Below are 23,756 nucleotides of genomic sequence, written 5' to 3' on the forward strand. Positions count from 1 at the left end.
TCTGACTCTCTTGCTGTCTCTGTAAAAAAAAAAAAAAAAATTAAATTAAAAAAATTTAAAATTTTCAATTGTTCATTGCTAGTATATCAAAATACAATTGATTTTTGGAAAATGATCTTGTATCCTGCAACTTTGCTAAACTCACTTATTAATTTTAGTAGGCTTTTGTAGATGCCAATGGGCTTTGTACATAGATGATCATGTCAAATGCAAATAAAAATAATATATTTCTTTTTTCAAATATGTATGTCTTCTTGAAAATCTTTACTTGCCTTATTTAATTATCCAGAATCTCTAGTACAATGTTGGAAAGGAGTGTCAAGAGCAGACATTATTGTGTTTCTGATCTTAAGGGAAAAGCATTCGGTCTCTCACCATTAAGTATGTATTATTTGTGACCTTTCCATAGTGCCTTTTGTCAGATTAAGGACATTTCTTTCTATTCCAGTTCCTTGAGAATTTTCATCTTGAATTGGTCTTGGGTTTTTGTCAAATTCTTTTCCTGCATCTATTGAGATAATCAACTGGCTCTTATCCCCTTCATTCATTAATTGATTTTTGGTTGTTAAATCAACCTTGTATCCTTGGGAAAAACCTTACCTGGCCATAATATATTCTTCTTTTTATATATTTTCTCAAAAATTTCACAGAATTTTTGTCAAGGTTCATAAAGGATATTTGTCAGTAGTTTTCTTTTTTAGTAATGTCTGCGTCTAGTTTGGCAGAGTGATGCTAGTCTCACAGAATGAGTTCAGAAGTAGTCTCTCCTCTTCAATTTTCTGAGAGTGTGTAGAACTGATGTTACTTCTTAATTAAATGTTTGCTAGAATTAACCAGTGAAGTCTTCTGGGCCTGGGAAGGTTTACAACAACAAATTCAATATCTATAATAGGAATATTCAGGATATTTATTTTTTCTTGAGTGAGCTTTAGAAGTTTGATGAAAAATTTTGGCCATTATTTCTTCTTTCTTTGGGGGATTTTAGTCATATATTTGTGTGTGTGTGTGTGTGTGTGTGTGTGTGTGTGTATAATCCATATAACATATGAATTATATATTAGATATTAGGCTGCTTCAGTTGTTCTATAGTTCACTAATGATATATTAAATTTTATTTCTTGGCCTGACCAGTGGTGGCACAGTGTATAAAGAATCGACCTGGAATGCCGAGGACGCCGGTTAGAAACCCTGGGCTTGCCTGGTCAAGGCGCACATGGGAGTTGATGCTTCCACTCCTTCCTCCTTCTCTCTCTCTCTCTCTCTCTTCCCTCTAAAATGAATACATTAAAACCTAAAAAAAATTATTTCTCTCAAAGTTGATATGGATCTTTTTTATGTCTTCCATGTCTCTATTTATCATGTTTGCTCTTTCCTCTAGCTTTTGAATATATTGATACAGTTGAAATAATTGTTTTAATGCTCTTGTCTGCTAATTCTAATATCTGTATGAGCTCTAGGTTTTTTGTTTATTGATCTTTCTCCTTATGGTTTCATTTTTCTACTTCTTTGCATGGGTGGTGATTTTTTTTTTTTAGTCCCCATTCATTTTTGGCTCTTGGGGCAATATCATTTTTTTCAGTATGAAAAAAAGCAACAGGTTTAACACAAAACAGAACTTTGAAGTGTAGGACAGGACAAAACCAAAGGTGGTGGTGGTGGGGAGACAATAGCAAATGAAGAAATAAGATGTTGCCAAAAGACAGAGGGTGTCCTGTGTCCTCTCCTCCAGGGAGTTACTTCAACATTTAGGTGGCAGTACACACGTTTTCATATACTTACGGGATCAATATTTCTTTTTGGGGAAGGAAAGGTGGAGATGGGTAGGTCCTTCCTGGAGGCTTAGAGACCAAGGTTGGCCATTCTCCTCCTCCTTTTCCCCCTTCTTCATCCAGAGAAAGGAAGCATTTCAATGTGAGAGGGAAGTGAAGTGGAAGAAGGAAGTCTCCCACTTGATAGAGTGGGGCAGAACCCTGCAAAGGAAACAGCCCAGGACAGAGCTTGGAGAAAGGCTGAACATTGATATAATCCTGTTAACACCTCCCCCAAAGATGAGGGTGGAGCAGGGAAAAATATCTGGAAGCCAGGACTTTAACAGCCTGAATCTTGCTCTCCAAAACTGTTCTAGAGTGGGAAATCCCACCCATTTCTTGTAGAGACTTCTGCCCACTACAGTTAGCCTGGTTCCCTTTTCCCTGGGCTACTGCATGGGCTTGGAGAATTATGTTGAAACACAGAGAGGGGAATATTAAGCAGACATACAGGAGAAGTAGGCACCAGAAGGAAGTGTAAGGTTACCTGGAATGGCAGAAATATAGATTCCCAGAGTGGAAAGTGAGAGGAGACATTCAACAAACAACGAATATTTATTGAGTGCCTTTTAGGTGCCAGGCACTGTTCTAGAACACCTCTAAAAGAAAAAAAGAGGCAAAAGATGCAAATTCTCCGGGAGAGGAAAGGGGCAGTTGAGGAAGAAGGTGAAGGAACTGAGAAGTCGGAGTGTCAGGGTGTGGTGTTAGGCCTCCTCTTTGGCCTCCTCACCCAAATCCTCCTCCTCTTCGATGGTGGCATCTTGGTCCTGCTGGTACCTCCGCCCTGGTGAACTCCATCTCATCCATGCCCTCCAGAGGAGGAAGGCCTTCCAGTGGAACACGGCACTGAACTGCTCTGAGACACACTTGAACAGCTCCCGGGTGGCCGTGCTGTTGTCAGTGAAGGTGACAGCCATCTTTAGGCCATGAGGAGGGATATTTCAGACAGCTGTGTTGACACTGTTGGGGAACCATTCCACAAAGTAGCTGCTGTTCTTGTTTTTTACATTGAACGCCTGCTTGTCCACTTCCTTCATGGTCATCCGCTCATGGGAGACAGCAGCCACAGTGAGGTACCAGCCATGGTGGGGGTCACAGGCATCCATCATGTTCTGGGCATCAAATACCTGCTGGGTGAGGGCCCAGTACTGCTGGCTTCCCTGGCTGGTTAGAGGAGCAAAGCTAAGCATGAAGGAGTAGAGGCATGGGAAGTCACCATGTTGACTGCCAGCCTGTGGAGGTCAACACTGAGCTGGCCAGGGGAGCAGAGGCAGGTGGTGACATCGCTCATGGTGGCTGAGATGAAGTGGTTCAGGTCCCCATAGGTTGGCATGGTCAGCTTGAGATGTCATAAAGGGCCTCGTTGTCAATGCAGTAATTCTCATCAATGTTCTCTATCAACTGGTGGACAGAGAGGGTGGCGTCATAGGGCTCAACCACAGTGTCAGACACTTTGGGTGCAGGTACCACACTTAGAGTGTTCATGATGTGGTCAGCGTACTTTCCACAGGTCTTACTGATGAGCAAGGCTTCTATTCCAGAGCATTGCCCCACCTAGAGAGTGGGGCAGCCAGATGCCCTGCAGGCAGCCACAGCTCTCAGCCTCCTTCCGCACCATGTCTGGGGCCCAGTCAACCAGGATTGGCCCCTTATGAATAGTGGCCCTTGGTCCAGTTGTTGCCTTCTCCAGACTGACCAAAAGCAAAGTTGTCTGGCCTGAAGATCTGGCCAAAGGGACCTGAATGAACAGAGTCCATGGTCCGGGGTTTTAGATTCACCAAAACAGCATGAGGAACATATTTTCCTCCTGTGGCTTCACTGTAACACACGGAGATGTGGTCCAGCTGCAGGGCGCCTGCCCGTGGTAGGTGCCGGTGGGGTTGAAGCCATGTTCATCACTGATCACCTCCCAGACCTGGGCACCGAGCTGGTTGCCACACTGGCCCACCTGATGTGCACAATTTCCCTCATGGTCCAAATTACAATTTTTTGATTGCCTCAAAGTGTATATGGTGCAAGAAAATATGTAACATTTTCTCTGCTGCCGCTCATAAGCTGGCAGAATGGGATGTGCCTGGAGACAGGAGCAACATGGGCAAACGAGGTGGCAGGAAGGTTCTGTGGGTGGTCATTTTAATGGATGCTGGACATTTTAATTTTTACTTTATTGTGTGTTGCATTTTTATAAATATATTTAGTTTTGTTCTGGATGCCATTAAGTTACTTGAAACAATTTGATCCTTTTGAGACTTGCTTTTAAGATTTGTTAGCTGGCCATGGCAGAGTGGCTAAGTGGATAAAGCGTGACCGGGCACACCAGAGGTTACAGGTTCGACCCCAGTCAAGGCACATATGAGAAGGGATCAACTAAGTGAAACAGAAGGTTGATGCTTCTACGTCTCTCTCTCTCAAATCAATGAAAAAAAATTTTGTTAGGTGGCACCAAGATAGTGTTAGTCTGGGGTAATTTTGCCCCACCACTGAGGCAAGACCCTTCTAAGTATCATACAGTATCTGCTCAGTAAATGAGGGTTTCCAGTTTGGCTGGTGGAAACAGCAAGTATTCTTGGCTTTCTAATCTTTCCTGGTAGTTCTTTCCCTGTCCTTGGGCAGCATTCTCCAAGACTCTACCTTGCAAATGCCAGATGCCTTCTTTTCCTCAGAGACTGCCTTGGCTCCCTCTCCATAACTAAGCTCTGCCTAAGATTCCTCCGCGCTCTGCCGCGTATTAGAAACTCTCACTGCAGTAAGTGGGGAAAATGTATGGCTCACCTCATTGATTTCCCATCTCTGCTGCTTGATGTTCAGTGTCTCAAAAAATTGTCTCATATGCTTTCTATTATGTTTTTGTTGCTCAGGTAGGAGGGTAAATCCAGTTTCTGTTACCGTATCTTGGTTGCAAGTGAAGGCACTCAGTGTTGTGTTGTGTAGTTTTTAGCAATGGCATCATTGCACTGGGAGGCTAGCGGTTCTGGAGGGGCCGAGGTGGCTTATGGGAGTGGCTGGATGGGGAAGGGCCAGTTTATATGGATGAGTGTGCTTCTCTGTGCCCATCGCTGTGTATCTGTTATCCCTGAGTGCACCTCTGTTTGCAGGTCTGTCTGCACATGAGTCTGCATGTCTGAACAGAATCTACTGGAGTCTGGGAAGCGGTCTGTGGCTGCCCCCCGGAACAGGGTTCGTCCTTCTGTCTGCTCAGGGGAAAGTTCAGGCTACTCATACAGTCATCCTGCCAAACTTCTAGATGTCCCAAGCCAGAGTCCACAGGCCCGAGCTGGCCCATGGACAGGCTGCAGGTGAGCCAAGCAGACACATTGGCCTCTCGTTGTTCTGCTTTGGAAGGCAGGATGGGAGCAGTCTCGTTGTTCTGCTTTGGAAGGCAGGATGGGAGCAGTCTCGTTGTTCTGCTTTGGAAGGCAGGATGGGAGCAGTCTCGTTGTTCTGCTTTGGAAGGCAGGATGGGAGCAGTCTCGAGCCTGCTGGGGCTGATCTGGGGCCTGCCTCTCCTTTCCCTTCCACGGCAGCCCCTGGGCCCCAGGCTGACCCTTCTGTTGTTCCTGGTTGAGTGCCTGTCTCCCTGGCCATAGAGGGATCTGGTGGTTGTTCTCGGCTCAGCCCGGGGCTGACCTAGTTCTGCACAGTAAATTTTTCTATGACCCTCCAGGAGAGCCAATGCCAAAATAATAGACTTCACTAGAACTTTCTCCTTTTCTTTTCTTGTTCCTGTCACTTATGCCAGGGTGGGCAATGGTTGACATTACCCAGGCCACCTCCATAGCATCCAGCTCACTCTGAGGTCTTTCTGCTAAGGGTGGACAATAGCACATTAAGCTATCTAACAGGGAGCAAATTTGCCATGTTAGTTAGAATAGAAGGAAGGTATATTTTTCAATCCCATAAATTTGGTTCCAGTCCTCACTTGTCAAGATCTATAATCATCCCAAGAATTCTAGAATTTATGCAGTCAAAAAAAGGGGGGATTCAATACAATTAAGTATATTGAGTGTATAGATCCCCAATGACCCATCAGTTCAGCTTCCTGAGAAATCTACATTCCAGGGAAATTTTCTCCCAGGTCCATAAGGGCACCCGTGCCCACGTTCACGGTGCATCGTAGATGATGGTGTGGCATTGGAGGCATCTGGATGACATCCTGCCTAAGACAGGATGAGAACCAGGTGCAGGGAAGGCCTTATAGTACCGTATCCATGATGGCCTTTGTATGACCTCCTCCTGTGACAGGCAGCTCCAAGTGGTGTGTTATGTTGCTGGGAAGCTCAAATTGTGCCAGAATTACACCTCCCCACAGATGATCATAGTGAACTTGGCATCTTGGGAGAAACAATGTGCATTAATTAATTAATTAACTAATCAATCAATCAATTCATAAAACAGTTATTGGGCAATTGCCTCTGCTAAGTCTTAGAGATGCGGAGGTCTCTGCTTAAAATCTAGGGGCGGGGGACGGATATTAAACAAATAAACAGGGTATTGAATTGATGATTCTGGCAACAAAGGAAAACAGCATCTGTGTGAAATAATTGAGGTTCGTGGGGGAGAGATATAGGAAGACCCCTCTGAAAAAGGAGCACTGAAACGAGCTGAGTAGAAGTGGGCAGGGGCAGGGTGGAGCCGAGTGCTCCAGGCAGGGTACCACAGGCACAGGGCTCAGGAGGCAGGCAAAAGCTCCGCCCCTCTGAGGAACCACTGGCTGGCTGGAGTGAGGGGTGCAAGCTGAAGTGAGCAGAAGAGAAGAGCCTGGGGTCAGGGGCGGGAATGGAAACACGCAGAGCCAACTGCCTGGTAAGGTGAACACATAATTTATCATCCAGACTAGGACACATTTGAGGCTGAAAAGAGGTACTACTACTACTAACGTGGGGATACAGGTCACACTACACGTAGGTCAAGGTAGAGAGTTGGAATTTTATTCTCAAGGATAAGAGGAGGCATTCGGGTCTTGAGGACAGGGAGATGTGACCCGATTTGCACCTGGAGGGCCTGAGGTAAGACCACAGCACTCAGAAACATCCCAGCAGGCTTTCCACCCTTATGGAGGAGCCTCTTGAGAACATTTTGGCAAATATTAGAAATCTGAGAGTGAGAGAAGCAGCTAGGAGCCTGGAAATGGCCAGAGGGGTCCTGCAGGGTGGGCACCCATCCTGGAATGGCCAGTGGAGGCCTGCAGGGTGGGCACCCATCCTGGAATGGCCAGTGGAGGCCTGCAGGGTGGGCACCACGCAGGCTGCTGTTGCTGGGCAGCACCTACCCTGGCAGCCCTCTCTGAGTCTGCCGCTCCTGACAGGTGCCCTTCCCGGCGAGTGAATCTGCCCCCAGTGAATAGGAAGGAGACAGTGATAAGGACTGTCCCCTGCATGCCACAGACTGACACGGGGTGAAGCCCCCATCCTGCCCAGGTACAACTGGGGGTGGGAAGGGCACAACCCTCATACAAAAGCCTAGATCAATCTGACTGTCAAAGCTTTTACAAAGCATGTGTGAGATGTGTGAATAAGGTGACAAGGCTCCTATTTTGGTGTCACTTGTCTTCAGCATGTTGGTCTTCACCTTCCTGTGGGAGTCACCTTCCATTTCCCCATTCAGTCCATTGTCTGCCCCAAGCCGAGGCCACAGCTTGCTCTGGAGCCCACACACAGGGGAGTGATCATGGTGCCACCTCTTTCCACGCACGCACACACATCCACAGAACACAAACTCCTGCCCCCAGGGAACTTGCGGTGGACAAAACCCAGAGAGGATGGTGGTTTAGGAAGGAACCAAAGCTGTCTGTGCACACGCATCCAGCAAACCAGTCCTTCTGCAGGTGGGGCCCAGGTCTCCTCCATGAGAATAAGAGGTCGTCAAGGGTACGGACTGGGTGTGGCTGGCACTGTCCCTTATATATCCAAGAGCCACCCCCTCTCCTTCTTTGGTAACAATGTGGTTTGTGCAGTTAGTACCTGGAGATGGATGCCTGATCTTTGGGAAGCTGGGACCCTGGGCCATCAGGCCCAGGAAATAGATCATGATTGGCTTAATGAGCCATGGCAGCTCATCCCCTTGGTCAATGATTGGTCCAGGGGGGGAGAAGGGGTGCAAGGGGCAGGGTATGAAATCAGTTCTGGCTAATGAGATTCAAAAGAAAATATGCTAGGAGGGCTCTTATTCCCAAATAAAAAAACAAAACAAAACAAAATAAAGGCTTGGCTGGAGAATTCCTTTTCTCTCTTCTCTCTAGTCCTCTTTCCCTGCCTGAATTGACAACATGATGTGTGGTAGTCTGTCAGCCACTTTGCAACCAGAATGTTAGAAGCAGGAGGGCAAGGATGATGGTGTGTGAAGATACAGTCTGGGTTCCTGAAGTCATCTTTGAGTGGCACTAGTCCTGGATGACCTGCCTCTGGCCTTTTTGTCATGTGAGACAAATAACCTGTGCTTGTTCAGGCTGTGATGCCAGGTGTTCTGTGATGTGCAGCCAAAGTCTGGTGTTGCCCTGCCCTCCTCCCATGATGCAGCTGAGGTTCTAGACTGGGGAACGCTGACCTCATCCTTAAAGGAGGAACTAAATGGCACATAGAAGCGAGAGGCTCCCCAGATCATGAACTTCAGCTTTGCCTCTTCTCACCTCGCTGGGTCTTGGTTCCCATGTCTGCACAATGGGGTGTTAAATAGCACTTGGCTCACAGAGCTGCTGGGAAGGTAATGAGAAAACAAATGGGATACTGAGAAATAAATGAATAAATCTTCCAGTAAATCGCTGGATGGAAAGTAGCTGTTCAGTAAAAGTCAGCCCTTCCCTCTCTGGGAGTTACCTGGAACCGCCCCTCCAACCCTGGCTGTCCAGTTGCGCCCATTCATTGTGCACGTCACCCTCAGTGCCAGGAGAAGAGTTTGCACTATGGAACCTTGAGTTTTAAATGAAGTGTCAAATATAATTTGGCAACACTAAGAATTAATTATGTGATTGCCTTTAGAAAAGCCAGGGAGCTCAGTTTTGATTGTGAAATTGGTGTCTGCCTCCAGGGAGCAGATGTCCTCCCCTCTCCCAGGGAAGGGAGGGAGGGCGACAGGGATGGTGCTTTTGGCCCATTTCTCACCCCAGACCCTCAGCAGAGGGGATCCCTCAGGAGAGGCCAAGGGTGGGGATGAGGCGTGGAGAAGAAAATATTTCTGGGAGTACCCCCTCCCGTCACTCCCTGGCTACCTCTGTCCTCCATGGCTCGCGCACTCCATCTGTCAGCCGCAGACACACATGTGGCTGTTGTCAGTCCTTCCCCTTTAAGGGAAGGGAAACATTTCCTGAAAGGGTGGTGGGGAAGAGGGAGACAAGCAGCCAGAAGGGAGGCCACATTTGTCTCGATGACAAACCAAGGACAAAAGCTCAGCATTCCAGGAGGGGCCTGCCTCCTCCTGAGGATGGAGAGGACTCCCCTGGCCTCGGGGGCTCAGGGCATGTTCTCAGGGGGGCGGCAGTGTGTCAGGAGCGAGCAGCTGTGCATGGACATCCAGGACCCACCCAAGGCAATAGCCCCCGCCCCAGTCCAGGCCTTCCCTCTCCAAGGAGTCTGTGTTTAATTTTCTGGTCAGTGAGAAAAGGAGGAGGAAGAGGACGAGGAGGAGGAGAAGAAAGGAGCGAGCTGAAGTTCTAATGCAGTCGGCTGGGATCTGTCACTCAGCACACAGCCCGCTGACGACTCCGGGCAGCCCCAGCTGTAAGCAGCCCGTGATTTATGGACACTGAGTGAACTCCTGCAGCAGAAACCAGCCTTTGAGATCAGAGCAGCAATAGGGCCCTTTTTTTGGCAGGAGACAGGGCCTGCATTTTTCTCATTCATGCCAAACTGCTTTGCACGGCAATTAGCTCTGTCCTCATTTAGTCTCCAGTCCCAAAGGGTAATGAAAGTCATATATCATCTTCAAGACTGCTAATTATTGAGCTCGCTTACAGGTAGGCTTTGTAACTGTGAGAAGGGCCTGTCGGCCCAATATTTATTACTCTTCCAATAAGTAAGCAAAGGGGGTGGGGGAGGAAGAGGGGTAAGAAGGGAGGAAGGGAAAGAAGGGAGGAAAAACAACTTTCTGGAGAGACCGCCCAACCCCAGCCCTGGGATCGCTGACATACTTTCTGCAAATGTGCTCATCAGAGGGGAAACATCTTTATTCCACGGGGCCATTTTTCATGCCCTAACAAACCAGTCCGGGAGAGTGGGGAGTGGTGAGGGGAGGCCTGTGGCGGGGGCGGGCTGGGGTCTGCTCAGGAGGATGGAGATGGGGACTGAGAGGTCAATGGGGAGGAGAGCACAGGAAGATGGCAGAGCAGAAAAGGAAGACAGAATCTCCCCAGCCCAACCCAGGTCCAGAACATCCCACCCCTCATTCTTGGGCCTGCTGGCTGGATGGTGGAGGTGATGGTCAGGATTGGGAACTGGGATTAGCCGTCTGTCACTTCCGGGCGTGGGGTATGTATGGATAATGATGGAAAGCTTTTCATCTGAGCCTTTTGCTTTATTCGGTTGTTCACTGAGTGGACCTGCTGCCTGGATTATAATCTACACCAGCAGATTTCCATGGGTGTGGTTAACTGAGGGGAGGTTAGGCTCCTATTTATATTCAAACAAACTTAAAAACATAATGACTTTTTAAAGAAAATCTAGACATAAACATTAGCCAGGGTTACTTATAGTTATTTTAAAATAAAGAATACAATTAAAGCAACAGCTAAAGAAATACAATTATTTAAGTGCCCTTAGATGCCATTCTCAATGTGCAACCAATATTCATTGAGTGCCTACTCAATAAATGTGTTAGGTACTGTTCTATGTGTGGGGATACAGCAGAGGTTCAGGATGGGCAAATCTTTGCCTTCATGGAGCGCCTAGTCCGGCAATGAATCACTGCTTAGTGATTCTGGTTTGTTTTCCACCCCGACTAACATAGTAATAACAGATGACCATCCCGACTTGAGTTATAAACACAGCTGACATCTGTTTAGTGTTTATCATGAGCCGGGCACTGTGCTGGGAGCTTTGTATGCACATTTCTCAATGAATCCTCACAACCTGGATGTAGTTGGCCTTAATTCTATCCTTATTTCATAGGTCAGTTAAGTTACATGTCCATGGTCACACAGCTAGTTAGGAATGGACTCATGCCATTTGGTTTCCGAGTCTGTTCTCATGACACCATATTTTCTTCAGTTCATTCTAAACCATTTAAACTTCTAGTTAATGACATTGGGGAATTGGTCTGTTTTGGCATCAATAGCCATCATGGACAGATTGATCTTTCCTACCATCAGCAACCTTCCCACACTGAGCCTCCTTTGTGAATGGGGGACTCATTAATTTCAAAGTCAGTTGGAGGAAGACTATTAGATTGATTACCAAGTAGCACCAGCTTTTCTGGAATACTTTCTTGAGTACAGGAGGAATGATGGTGTGCTGGAGCACCTCCAACTCCAGCTAGGGATATCATGTTGGCAGCTTAAAATGGACTATAGTAGGAGTATTTACACTTTGGAAAATGGCAAATGCTACACTTCAGGTTTTTTATTTTGTTGTTGGTTTGTTTGTTTCCAGAAGAGCTGTTTATTAAATTTTGACCAGCACACCACTGAGAGAGACCCAAGGCAAAGGAGTAGCTCGCAGTAACCTCATGGTAATGTCTTTCCATCCGAAGAAAGTGCAGAAAGCACTGGAGAGGGAGCCTGAGACCTGAGTTCCAGACTTGGCTTTGCTGCTGAGGAACCCGGTCTTGAGCTCTTTGTCCTCATTTGCGTCAGGTGGTCACTTAGGTGCCACTATAGCCACAATTAGGTATAAAATTACTTTCACGAAGAGTTTAGAGTCACACAACAAAACTTAATTGAATTAAGTTTTTGCTCACAAACATAAGGCAGCTCCACCATGTGTATATATAATGGGCTGGGGTTGTGGGAATGTGTGCAGAACACATGTACCTACGTGAACTGCACAGGTTATGGAGGACATTCCTTCTGTGTGCTCTTTCATTCTTCACCATTTCTGCAGCTAGACAGACAGGGCTGGAAAGCCATCTCTTCCCACCTCAGTGACTTTAGGCGAGTGGCTTAGCTTCCCTGTGCCTCGGTTTCCTCCTCTGTGATGTGGGCATGATCAATAGTGTCTATTCACAGGGTGCTGTGGGGATTGAATGATAATGTGCACTCAATGATGGGTAATGACGTGTTATATAGGAAGCGCCCAATACCCCATCAGTGTTGCTGCCATTTCTTCCATGCATTGTTTCTTTCCCTTACACCCACCTCCCACCAAGGCCCCTGAATAAGGGGCAGGGCTGAGACAGAGGAGCTGCCCTAACCTCCATCTCCACTGGAGCCTCCCAACCCCCAGCAGCTGTGCAAACCGTTTTGTGTTCTGTAAGCTCCCATCACTGGGAGGGAGGTGTGATCCTGGGGTGTGATGGTCCCAGGTGTGGAGACTCCAGCTGTCAGGGTATGATCCTGGATTCTGCGAGCAGCTCATCTGGGAGGACACCAAACCAAACAAGCTCTGGGCCTCTCCAGTCCAATCACACTGAGCCAGTCTGCCCCACGACCAAGTGGTTCAGAAATGCCCTTCTGCAAGGCCAGCTTCTGGTTCTTGTATGAGGGGGGCTTGATCCTCTCTTTAGACATCTGGTGGCGACCGTCTGTGGGGTGGACGCCACCTGCTTGCTGCCTCCCATGCTCCTGCTCCCGGCCCTGACCCTGGGAGGTTCTGGTTCGGTACTATGCCTCTCCAGGCGACTTCCCCTCCCCCAGTCTCTGAACACGAGCACAGGATGTTCTTTTTCCGCATCTTGCAGCTGTCCCTGTCCCCTGTTCCCGAGGGATGTATCTCCCAGCTTGGATGCACGCCCCGCCACCCTCACCCTCTCTCCTCACCCCCTGTCTGACCCACCCTGCAGCCCACCTTGCATTCCTCCCCATCTTGGAATTGTTTCTGTTTTTTTCCTCTGTTTCCTACCATCCCATCCCCACTTACCAGGGTCAGGCCTTGTGACCACTTTCTGGATCTTTGACTGAAGGATTCCTGAGAGTAGGTAGAGTACATTGAGCCTTGAGCAGGGTAGCAATGAGTGGAAGCAGGGCCTCTAACACAGTCAGGACTCAAATCTCCCTCCCTGGGATCTGTGGCACTCCGTGGTGCTCTGTGGTGACGGCATCTTCTCTCCTCAGCTTCTCCTCACAGCAGGAACATAATTGCCAAAACTATGGCTCCACATCCAAACCCATCGAGGACAAAGGATATCTACCCTGAGTTTGTTTTAAAAATCCTGGGAAGGACTTGATTGTCCAAGGTTGGGACACGTGTTCAGCCCTGGACTCATCACCGTGATGAACAGACGGGGTTCTGGGAGAGGCCCGGCTCAGGCACCTGCCTGTTCTCGTGCACGGTTAGACAAGGTGCTGTCCAGAAGAAGGGAGGTGCTAGGCCGGGCGAGATGCAGGACTCCACTGCCGGTGGAGACGGTCACCTGACACTCCAGCACTAGCAACATGTGCAGGCAAAGCTGTAGGGCACTAGGTTCAGACCCAGATGGTGCGGCCCCATTGGAGATTTCTCTCAAGAGAGCCACAGTAATGTTTGGAGCTGGAGGATTATCTTTATATTGTTTGTTTTCCCCATGCACCAGGATTGCTGAAGTTTGGCTAAGGCTCAGCCAAGGCTGAACCAGGCTCCCTGCCCAGGACTGGGCAGGTGAGAAGCAAAGAGAGCAGAGGGAGTGTTTCTCTGCCTGGGCCTCAGAGTTACAAGATGCTATTGGGAGCCGTGCTACAGAAGAGGCCTGGCCACTGGGTCCCAAGTTCAGGGCCTTTTCTGTGACTTCCTCTATCACCAGAGAAAACCTCTCAGATTGTGGCTTCCCAAACGATGGTACTAACAAATCTGTCTCCTTCTCAAAGGCCCTCGGGGTGAGGTGGGGGCCAGCCAGGGACTGAGCCCTGCCTTTCATGTGTGGGCTTACCCTGGCTCTTCAGTCACAGACATTGTGGACACTCAGACATGCCACCCCAGGGACGCCCTTGGCCAGCAGAGCCCCAACCTGCTCCACAAAACCTGGCAGGTGAACCTCGGGACCGTCTAAGGTAAAGGAGTGACTCGAGGCCTGTGATAGTGTCACACACTTGCCTGGAATATATTGAGTCAGACTAAAGAGGGGGAAATTCACTTAAATTTTGAATTCCTGGGTGGAAGTCTGTGTAGGTCACAGAGCAGAAAGTATTCCCCATAACCTTGCTGTCCTGGGGCTCTGAAAAGCGGGCATGTATGGAGGGCCCATGGGGGAGGTCTTCCCTGTGGATACAACTTCCACACTCTTAATACTTCTTGCTATCTGCTGGCACAGAGTGGATTTCTGAGGCCAGAAGTGGGGAGTAAGGACCGTTTACATGAGGGACAGGCCTGGGTTTCAAATTGGTGTATAGCCTGGCTGGAGAGAGGGCCATGCTGGAGAGAGGGCCTCTGCACAATAGAAAGTAGTAACTGAGTCACCAATGAGGTCCAGTCCCAGACTTGTCTCATGCCCACAGGCCTCTGCCCCTACTGCTTAGGTTGCACAACGAACCATTCCAAACCATCTCTTTACGTCGCAGGCTCTGCAGGTCAGGCATCTGGCTAGGGCACAGTGGGAATGGTGTGACTCTGATCTCAGCTGGGCCTACTCAAAGGCTGGGGGTCATCTGGAAAAGCCTTCATTCCCGTGTTGGGTGGTTGATGATGGCTGTCAGCTAGAACTTGGTTGAGCTGTGGGTCAGAAACCTCCAGCGCTCTCCATGTGAACCCTCTGTGTGGGCAGCTTTGCACATCCTCACAGCACACAGCTGGATTCTAGGGACAGGCATCCCCGGAGAGCCAGAAGATGCTGCCAGCCTTCTCTAAGCTAGCCTTAGAAGTCATGGCGTGTCCCTGCTGCCACGTTCTCCTCATGGAAGCAGCCACAAGCTAGCTCAGCATGAATGGGAAAGGAATTAGCTGCTTCTTCATTATGAGGAGAGGCAAGGTGACATTGTAGGAAGAGCATGTGGCATGGGAGATGCTGTTGTGACCAGGATTGAAAGTGCAGTTGGCCTTAAATGACACGGCAGTTTGAGGTACCAACTCTGTGCCGTCAAAAACCCATGCATAATTTTTGACTTCCCCAAAACTTAACTACTTATAGCCTACTATTGACTGGAAGCCTAGCCAATAACATAGACAGTCAATTAACACATATTATGTATGCTATATGTATTATATTTTGTGTTCTTACAATAAAGTAAGCTAGAGAAAAGAAAAGAAAAGAAAATCTTATTAAGAAAATCATAAGAAAGAGAAAATACATTGATAGTACTGTATGTATTTATTGAAAAGGGGGAGGGGCACAAAGAAAACTAGATAGAAGGTGACAGAGGACAATCTGACTTTGGGTGATGGGTATGCAACATAATTGAACGACAAGATAACCTGGACTTGTTATCTTTGAATATATGTATCCTGATTTATTGATGTCACCCCATTAAAAAAATAAAATTATTTAAAAATAAAAAAATAAAAAAATAAAGAACAAGTAAATTTAAATCAAAAAAAAAAAAAAAGAAAAAGAAAATAGTTGTTAAAGGGCTGACTCCACCCTTGAACCAGCCATATCATTGGATAATCCACCTGCCACAACCATACATTTAGGAAGATGAGGTTCAGTAGCAGACAGAGAGCCTCACACCCACTTCACAGAGGAAACAACTGAGGCTACAAAAGTCATTGAATTTAAAAAAGGCCCTAAAAGCCTAACGTCCACTCAATTTAGGGATTCTTTCAATAGTATCGCATGAGGCTAATTACCTAGGCTCTGTTTGAATACCTGCTTGATGTAGAGATCATCACTGACAAAGGAGCCCATTCCAACGGCTGCACAGTTGGAACTGTCAGCATGTTCTAAGATTATGGTAAAAACTGCTTCCCTGTAAGTTCTGCGCGCTTGCTCTGGTTGTGCCCTGATGAGTGAAGACTGGACAAGATAGCCCTTGAGTGCTAATTGTGTGTGTGGCTTGCGCCTGGTGCTCTCACTGCTGTTTTACCGAGAACAAGCAAATGCCTGCTTGCTCAGTGTTGATGGGGATGTCACTTCTCTATCCTGAGTTCTTTCCCCTGTTCCTTAAAGACCAGGTATTCCTACAGCTCATCATCTTTGCTTATGTTACAGTTTCTCAGCATTCTTAAAGCATCGTTTGAACATGACACTCTAGCTGAACACTGCACCATAGCTCTTTAAAAAAAAAAATCACACATGGTTGGCTTGTTATCAACTAAACACCCCCAGCAATTTTACACTTGAACTGCTGCTGTACCTGCTTTCTCTCATGCCATTTTGTCCAGGAACCTTCTCATCAGACCAGAATTAAAATGAGAATGAATATCCAGAAGTCCATTGTTGGCTGCAAATAACTTCTAAGATCAAAGTGGTGCCTGAAGAGTAGGACCTGTGTCCTTGTCCCTGGTGGACCAGGGGTCAGCTAGAGCTCTGGCTTCCTGCTGGGCTGGCAGATGAGACAGACCAAATGAGTTCATTCAGAGACTGAAAGAACTGCCACTCAATATGTGCTTGTCCCCTTCTAACTTGGGGGTGGGGACAAACCACGGGGATAAGAAAGTGCCATTCCTGACATACTCAGAAATGCGTCACTGACTCATTGACTGCCGGGCTTGAGGGGAAGGTCGCAGGGAGTGCTGTCAGGGGGGAGGGTCAGACAAGCCCCACCGCAGCTCTCCTTGTTATCATCTCAGTGGATTCTTATTCATGTACATATATGTAAAAAAAATAAAAGTATTAAAAATGTTTTTTCCCATTGATTTGAGAGAGAGAGAGAGAGGGAGGGACGGGGAGAGAGTGAGTGAGAGAGCGAGAGAAGCATCAATGGGTTGTTCCACTTAGTTGTGCACTCACTGATTGCTTCTCATATGTGCCCTCATGGGGATTGAACCTGTGACCTTGGTGCACTGAGATGTTTTATCTACTAAGCCACCCAGCCAGGGCTAGAAGTATTTATTAATTTTAGGTGCATCCTCCTAAATTGACATGTTCCCTGAATACCAGGATGAGGATTCTCTGGGTTGCAAGTGACATAAACAAAACTAAAACTAGTTTAAGCAAGAAAAAGAATGTATTGGCTTACCTGTTGTTGAGGCCAAGGATAGAGTGGGCTTCAGGTTTGACTAGATCCAGGAACCTAAAAAAGTCATCAGAATTGTCATCCATTGCTCTGGTTAGCCTCATTTTCTCTTATAGTATCTCAGTTTTTTTCAGGAAGTAGCAGCCCGGGCACTGGAATTTCTGGGTTCCTAGTGTTATGGTCCTCAATCTAAAAGGAATGGAGAGTCTCTCATTCAGAATCAACATATAAAATCCCAGGGAAGGACTCTGATTGGTCTGACATGGGTCACATGTCACATGGACTAATCTTTACAGGCAGAAATATAGGATGGAATGATTGGGTGGGCCTGGGTCATGTGTCCTTTCCAGTGTTCAGCTGCCTCACAGGCATCGGAAGGCAGGAAGGAAGCAGTATAAGCCGGCTTCAGGGGACAGGAATAGACAGGTCAGGAATTGAAGCCATGCTGTCTTCTAGGTCTATCTGATATTCCATACTGTACCTGCTTCTTTTCCCCACCTCCTCATTCTCCTGCTTCTCTTTGAAGATCAGCTTTTCTTTTTCTCCCTCAGCATGTTCATGGCTCAAAATGTCCTTCCCAGTCCCAAACATAACATGACTTTCAGGAGCCCAAGGCCACCTGTGGCTGAGATTAAGGAAGAGAGAATCTGATTAGTTGGAGGGGTAAGTATTCACTACTGGACCAATCAGCTGTGGCAACACATACAAACATGGCCTCTGAGCAGCTCCCTAAATGTGGAGCAGGCACTTCAGAACAAGATGACCTGCTAATCCCAGGTGACCCAGAGAAGAGCAGAGCATGGCACTGTCCCTGACCTCAAGTTGCTTCAAGTCTAACTAGGCAAGCAAAATGCTTGTCTGGGCCAGGGGGGTCACAGGATCTCAGGGGAGGGCAAAGTCATTATGGGCCAGGACAAACAGAGCGAGCTTCCTGGGGGTAGTGGGGATGGAGCTGACCTTTTCAGGCAGGCAGGAAGGAAAGGACAGGGTACTGGAGCCCGAAGCAGGCATTGCCTCAGCAGGTGCTCCTTCTTACACCTGATCACCTCACCTGAGGCAGTATGCAAATGCAGTTGAAGTGTCCTGTCCAGGATGGAGCCTTTTCTCAGAGCTTGAGCCCTAGGAATAGTAAATTTCTGCATACCTCCCCCACTCAGGTCTTGCAGATTCCTCATACCCTAAGTCTCCAAGTGCCCAATGAAGTGATTCCTCCCATTCTGCTGCTCTCATCTCTGGGCATGTATGTGGAGGTTGTGGGGAATTTCCCATGACTTTTTGGAAAGTCAAGAGATGTTTTCTTTCCCTAGAAGTGAAGAATGTAAAAGAATTGTCCCCCTCCACCCCGAAAAACTTGCAAGAATAAAAGGAGGAAAATAACCCTTAGTTTCTAGAGAAGGTAAAAAGACCTGTAAGAGCTCTGAAGTAGGGACATCTACTCAGAAGAAATAGAGGTCCAGGAATATTTTGGACTTGCCCAAGTTCTGATGGTAGAACTGGAACCCTGACTTCTCACGGGTGGTCCAGGGCTCATTCCATTACCCTCACTGGCCAGGGGGGAGTGAGCCTGGCAGGGAGAATGGGTGTGCAGGGGTAGGAGAGTGCCCCACCTTCACAGCATAGGAATAGAAGCTCTTCCCAGTGGGGCCAAACCCAGTTCTCTTAGGAGCCCTGGAGGATCCACAGAAGTGGCTAAGAGGTCAGAGTGTCTCCTTGGGGACTGGGGATGGTCCAGCCAATACACTTATCTGGGCAGATTCCATTTCCTGTTGAAGGAAGAGATGGTTGTGCTTCTCTGCTGTTTTTTCCCTTTCAGACAGGTCAGAAGTCAGATCCCGTCTGATAAGCCTGGCTGAAAAGAAAGAGGCAGAGCTGGCCCAGAGAGAAGGGTCCCTTGCCAAAGTCACACAGGAAGACACCCAGAAGGACCTCCTCCTGGAGAGGAAGGAGAAAGGGGGTTCCTGTGGGCCTTACTTTAACTTTAATATTCTCAGATGAGGTTTTACATGCAGGGATTGCATTGTTTATTATTATTATTATTATTATTATTATTATTTTGCTTCTGGTTAAAAGCGGCAAATATTTAAATATAAAGTTAAAGACTTCACACTTCTCACTTTGATGCGGCGTCTTTATTTTTTCTGGAAGAGGCGACCTAAAAAAATGGAAGTGGCTTAAACCTCACTTGACCTCTGAGAAGCACAGAAAACAGGGAGGGCAGGGGACGGAGAGGAGGAGGGCGAGGGAAGGGTGAGGAACGGGGCGAGCGTGAAGCGGAGGGGCCAAGTCGGGAGAGAGAGAGAGAGGGAAAGCCGCGAGGAAGAGGACGGCGCCTCAGTGCGCCGAGGGAGGGGACAGGCGGCGCAGAGAGAGGGCAAGGTGACCGCGGGTATCAGTGAGGGGCCAATTGTCAGGGTTCTATCTGCGCGATGATTGATGTGAGCCTGGGTTTTTCTGTCAGCCTGTCACGGCGCAGGAATGTTTAATGTTCTCATTATTGGTTACGCTGTTGTGTATATTTCTCTGTCAGCACCGCGGACCCAGCTGAACTGGCAGAGCACTTCAAAGGCCTGCGGGTCATTCATCATCCCCATGACGCTCCGGCAAATGCTCAGCTTCAGCTCCGCGCCAGGGATTTGTTATGACTTGCGAGCGGGCTGACAGACAGGGCCGCGGCGGCGCGGGAGGGGACGCGGGAGCCGGGCACGCAGCCCTTCTTGTCGCAGGGCGCGCGGCAGCCAGCGCCCAGCACCCTGTCCCCGCTGCTGGGGGGGGGGGGGCAGGGCGCGCCGCGGGGAGCCGGGGGGGGGGGCAGGGGGAGCCGGGGGGGGGCCGAGCGCGCCGGGGGGGGGGCAGGGCGCGCCACGGGGAGCCGGGGGGGTAGGGCGCGCCGCGGGGAGCCGGGGGGGGGCCGCGGGGAGCCGGGGGGGGCAGGGCGCGCCGGGGGGGCAGGGCGCGCCGCGGGGAGCCGGGGGGGGGCAGGGGGAGCCGGGGGGGGGGCCGAGCGCGCCGGGGGGGGGGCAGGGCGCGCCACGGGGAGCCGGGGGGGGGCCGCGGGGAGCCGGGGGGGCAGGGCGCGCCCCGGCAAACTCTCCCGCAGGCCCGGCCGGCACCGCCCCCTCCCCCCCCCCCCCCCCCCCCCCCGCCCCCGGTCCCGCCTTCCTCCTCTCGGCTGGTGGTGGCGGCTCCCAAAGTTGTGCTGAAAACGTAGAGGTTGGGGGAAAAAGGGAAACTTGCAACCGTCCAGGGCCCCGGGAGGGGCGGGCCGGAGGGGAGAGCAGAGAATATCGGAGCTTTGTTTCCTTTCCCAGGCCGTGACATGATTAATCGTTTTCTTCTGATCTAATTTTGGAACATGAAAAACAGCACATTTGTCTTGAAGAAAAATGATGTGCCGAACTGCGCAGATGGAAATTTCGAGCAATGAGAAAGATTAAAGTGAAACCCCACTCCTTAGACCTAATCATGAGTTGTAGATTATTCTGTCGGCCCAGCCAGATGGTAGCTCTGATTCCACAGCCCCTTCTTATATTAATGAATACTAGACTGTTATATTTGACTTAGGTAAGTGAAATGTCTATCAGAGCTAATGGACTGCCAGCCAGCATAACACATGTTGTACCGCTAAGGGTCCTTGCTGCATTTTTCATGTTTTATACTAATGTAGAACATTTTGTTTCCTACTGTTTTTCATCATTGTCACTGTTTGCTAAATATTTTCACATGGAAGGGGGGGAAGGGAGACAAAGTCAGGAGGAAAAAGAACCCCCTCCAAACTTGTGTCCAAAGCTAATTTCCTCCCTTTGGGCTTGGCTATAACTCTACAAGTAAAACAGTCACCCCGAGCTATGCGTACAGGAACTCAATAGTAACGTGATTAAGTTCCTAGTCAACAAGACTACACTCGACTGTATGTTAACAAACCTAATTATAGCCCTGTGGTGATAAATTGGGCTAGGGCCCTTGCTGCACATCTCTGAGGTCATGTCTAGAAGAGCAGTTTGACCTTCTCATCCCAAGGGAGAGAATTGTCTTGGAGTAGGGTCCCAGGCTCAGCTTGGTGGAAGCACTGACTGTTCCTCCCTGACCCAGCTGTTCAGCCCCTGGAGAGGGTGGGCAGGTGCCAGGAAACATTTCAGAGCAGATGGTGAGAGAGGTATGAGCAACTGGACATTAGGCTTTCCTGGGTGAGGCTGGAAGGGCAATGGCTTCAGAGCCATAGGCCCCATCTGTGTTGTGAGCGGTATCAGGATGCCTGAGAGGAGAATGTTCTGTTCCCAGCTCATTGGTTCCATACAGGCCTCAGAACCTGGGGGTTCATCTTATCCCTGCCCAGCAGAGGTTGACTCAGATTCTCCCCTTTCCTCTAGATGTCTTGTCTGTGCGTTGGTGAGATCCCTAAAGTGCGTTGTTCAAAAGGAAATTCTGAGTTACTTGTTTGTGAGGGACCCAAGCCTGAGTGGGGATGGTGTCCCGGAGAAAATTAAGTTGTGGAGATAGAATCTGAATAAGATAAGATGGAGGCCATTGAGGGACATCTTCAAGGGGTGGTGTCTTGAGAAAAAAATAAATGGAAAGAAATACATAGTGAGGGAGATCTAGACATGAAAACACGTGGAGATAGAAGGAAGAGAAGACTACAGAGAGACACAGGGACTAGGAAATACAGGTACCAGCAGAGGAGGGGGCCATGAACTCAGAGAAACTCTTCTTGTTCCAAGATGGGCTTCGTAGAAAGAAAATTTGATCTCTGCTTAAAATTCTCTCTTGGCAGTGATTCCTGAAGGAGTCAGTTCGATGTCTTGGCGGGGCATAGATGACCCTTTCCCATCGACCCCAGCTTACCTCTCTGGCGTCATCTCTCACTTGTCCTCAGCTGTGAACCCTGCACTTCCGACACATGAGCCTTCTCTGAGTCCCTCAAAATGACAGGCTCTTTCAAAGCAATGTGCCTTTGTCTGTGCTTATCTCTGTTTACTCCAGGGGTAGTCAACCTTTTTATACCTACCGCCCACTTTTGTATCTCTGTTAGTAGTAAAATTTTCTAACCACCCACAGGTTCCACAGTAATGGTGATTTATAAAGTAGGGAAGTAACTTTACTTTATAAAATTTATAAAGCAGAGTTATAGCAAGTTAAAGCATATAATGATAATTACTTACTAAGTACTTTATGTCGGATTTTTACTAAGTTTGGCAGAATAAATCTTTATAAAACAACTTACTATGGTTAAATTTATCTTTTTATTTATACTTTGGTTGCTCCACTACCACCTGCCATGAAAGCTGGAACGCCCCCTAGTGGGCGGTAGGGACCAGGTTGACTACCACTGATTTATTCCACTGCCCTGTTCTTTCTTCTGGCAAACTCCTATCCATCCTTTCAGACCCGGCTCCCACGTGTCCTCCTCTGCCACAGTTTCCTGACTTTTCCCAGGAGACACTGTTACATCCTCAGGGCCCCCATGGCATTTTGTTCAGATTCTTGTGAAAATGTTGCCCAGGGTTTATTGAAAAATTTGTTTTAATTCTCTCCCTCTACACCTCCCTTCCTCTATGACTATTCTTTTGTTCATTCATTTGCTTACTCATTCAAGAAATATGTATGGAGAACTTACTATATGCCAGGTGTTGCTCTAGGCACTGGGATTCTGTCAGGTACAAAATTCCCTGCCCCTGTAGAGTGTCAACTATGTGTGTGGGGGTGTTAGTGAGGCTTCTTTATGGTAAGAAACAGAAACTCACTCAGGTTAGCTCTAGTAATGGGTTATTGTAAAATAGTAGCAATAAGGGGGCAGAATTGCATGGAGACCCAAGAACAACTGTATAGCTGAGCCTCTCAGCTTCTGTAACTCATAACTGGCTCATTCATGGCCCCTCTCAGACCTTAGTGCCATTTTTAAAACTTTTATTTAGTAGAATATACACACAGAAAAGCACACATATCATAAGAATATAGCTCAGTGAATTTTCACAAACTGTAACCCACAATGAGATTGAGTACCTCAGCAGGCACACCCCTTCTTTGTTTTATTTTGAAGTTAACTCTGTATCCCAATACCTTCAACACTATTTACTGTGACATTTTGATTTCTGTCTTCATGGGTTTGTTTGTTTTTTTTAACAGCTTTATTGAGGCAAAATTTACACACCATAAAGTCCTCCATTGTAAGTGAACAACCTAGTGATTTTTAGTCAAGTTATAGAGTTGTGCAACCAGGATCACAGTTTACCTTTAGAATATTTCTCCCATCCGCCAATATTCTACTGGGCCCATTGTAGTCAATACTCAGTGCCAGCCCCACCCCTAGGCAATGAAATTTTACATTTAGGTCTGTGATCCATTAGGAAAAGAAAAAATAGAACAACTTTTTGGAGATATAATTTACATGCCATAATGTCCATACTTTAAAAAGGTAAAATTCAGTGGTTTGTAATATATTAACAAAGTTGTATAAATATTATCATTGTCTAATTCCAGAAGATTTTATCACATGAAAAAGAAACCCCGTGTCCATTAGCAGTCACTCCCTATTCCTCAGTCCCAGTTTCTATGGATTTGCCTATTCTAGACATTCCATATAAATGAAGTCATATAGTCCAAGGCCTTTTGTGTCTGGCTTCTTTCATTCAGCATAATTTCTCAATGTTTATCCATGTTGAGGCAGATATGAGAACTTCACTCCTTTTTATGGCCAAATAATATTCCTCAAGAGCTTGTTCGGAGGTTCCAGCAGGGGAGCGCAGCTACTTGTGTACCCTTGACCGAAGAACGGTCCTCTC

At 47.9% G+C, this 23,756-nt stretch overlaps 1 pseudogene; it reads right to left on the bottom strand.

The window, feature by feature from the left end:
* Nucleotides 1–2,512: 2,512 nt before the first annotated feature.
* LOC136380698 (tubulin beta chain pseudogene) lies at nt 2,513–3,779 on the bottom strand (annotated as a pseudogene).
* Between the last annotated feature and the right edge of the window lie 19,977 nt (nt 3,780–23,756).

This window comes from Saccopteryx leptura, chromosome 9 (assembly GCF_036850995.1).
Source record: "Saccopteryx leptura isolate mSacLep1 chromosome 9, mSacLep1_pri_phased_curated, whole genome shotgun sequence".
Lineage (NCBI taxonomy): Eukaryota > Metazoa > Chordata > Mammalia > Chiroptera > Emballonuridae > Saccopteryx > Saccopteryx leptura.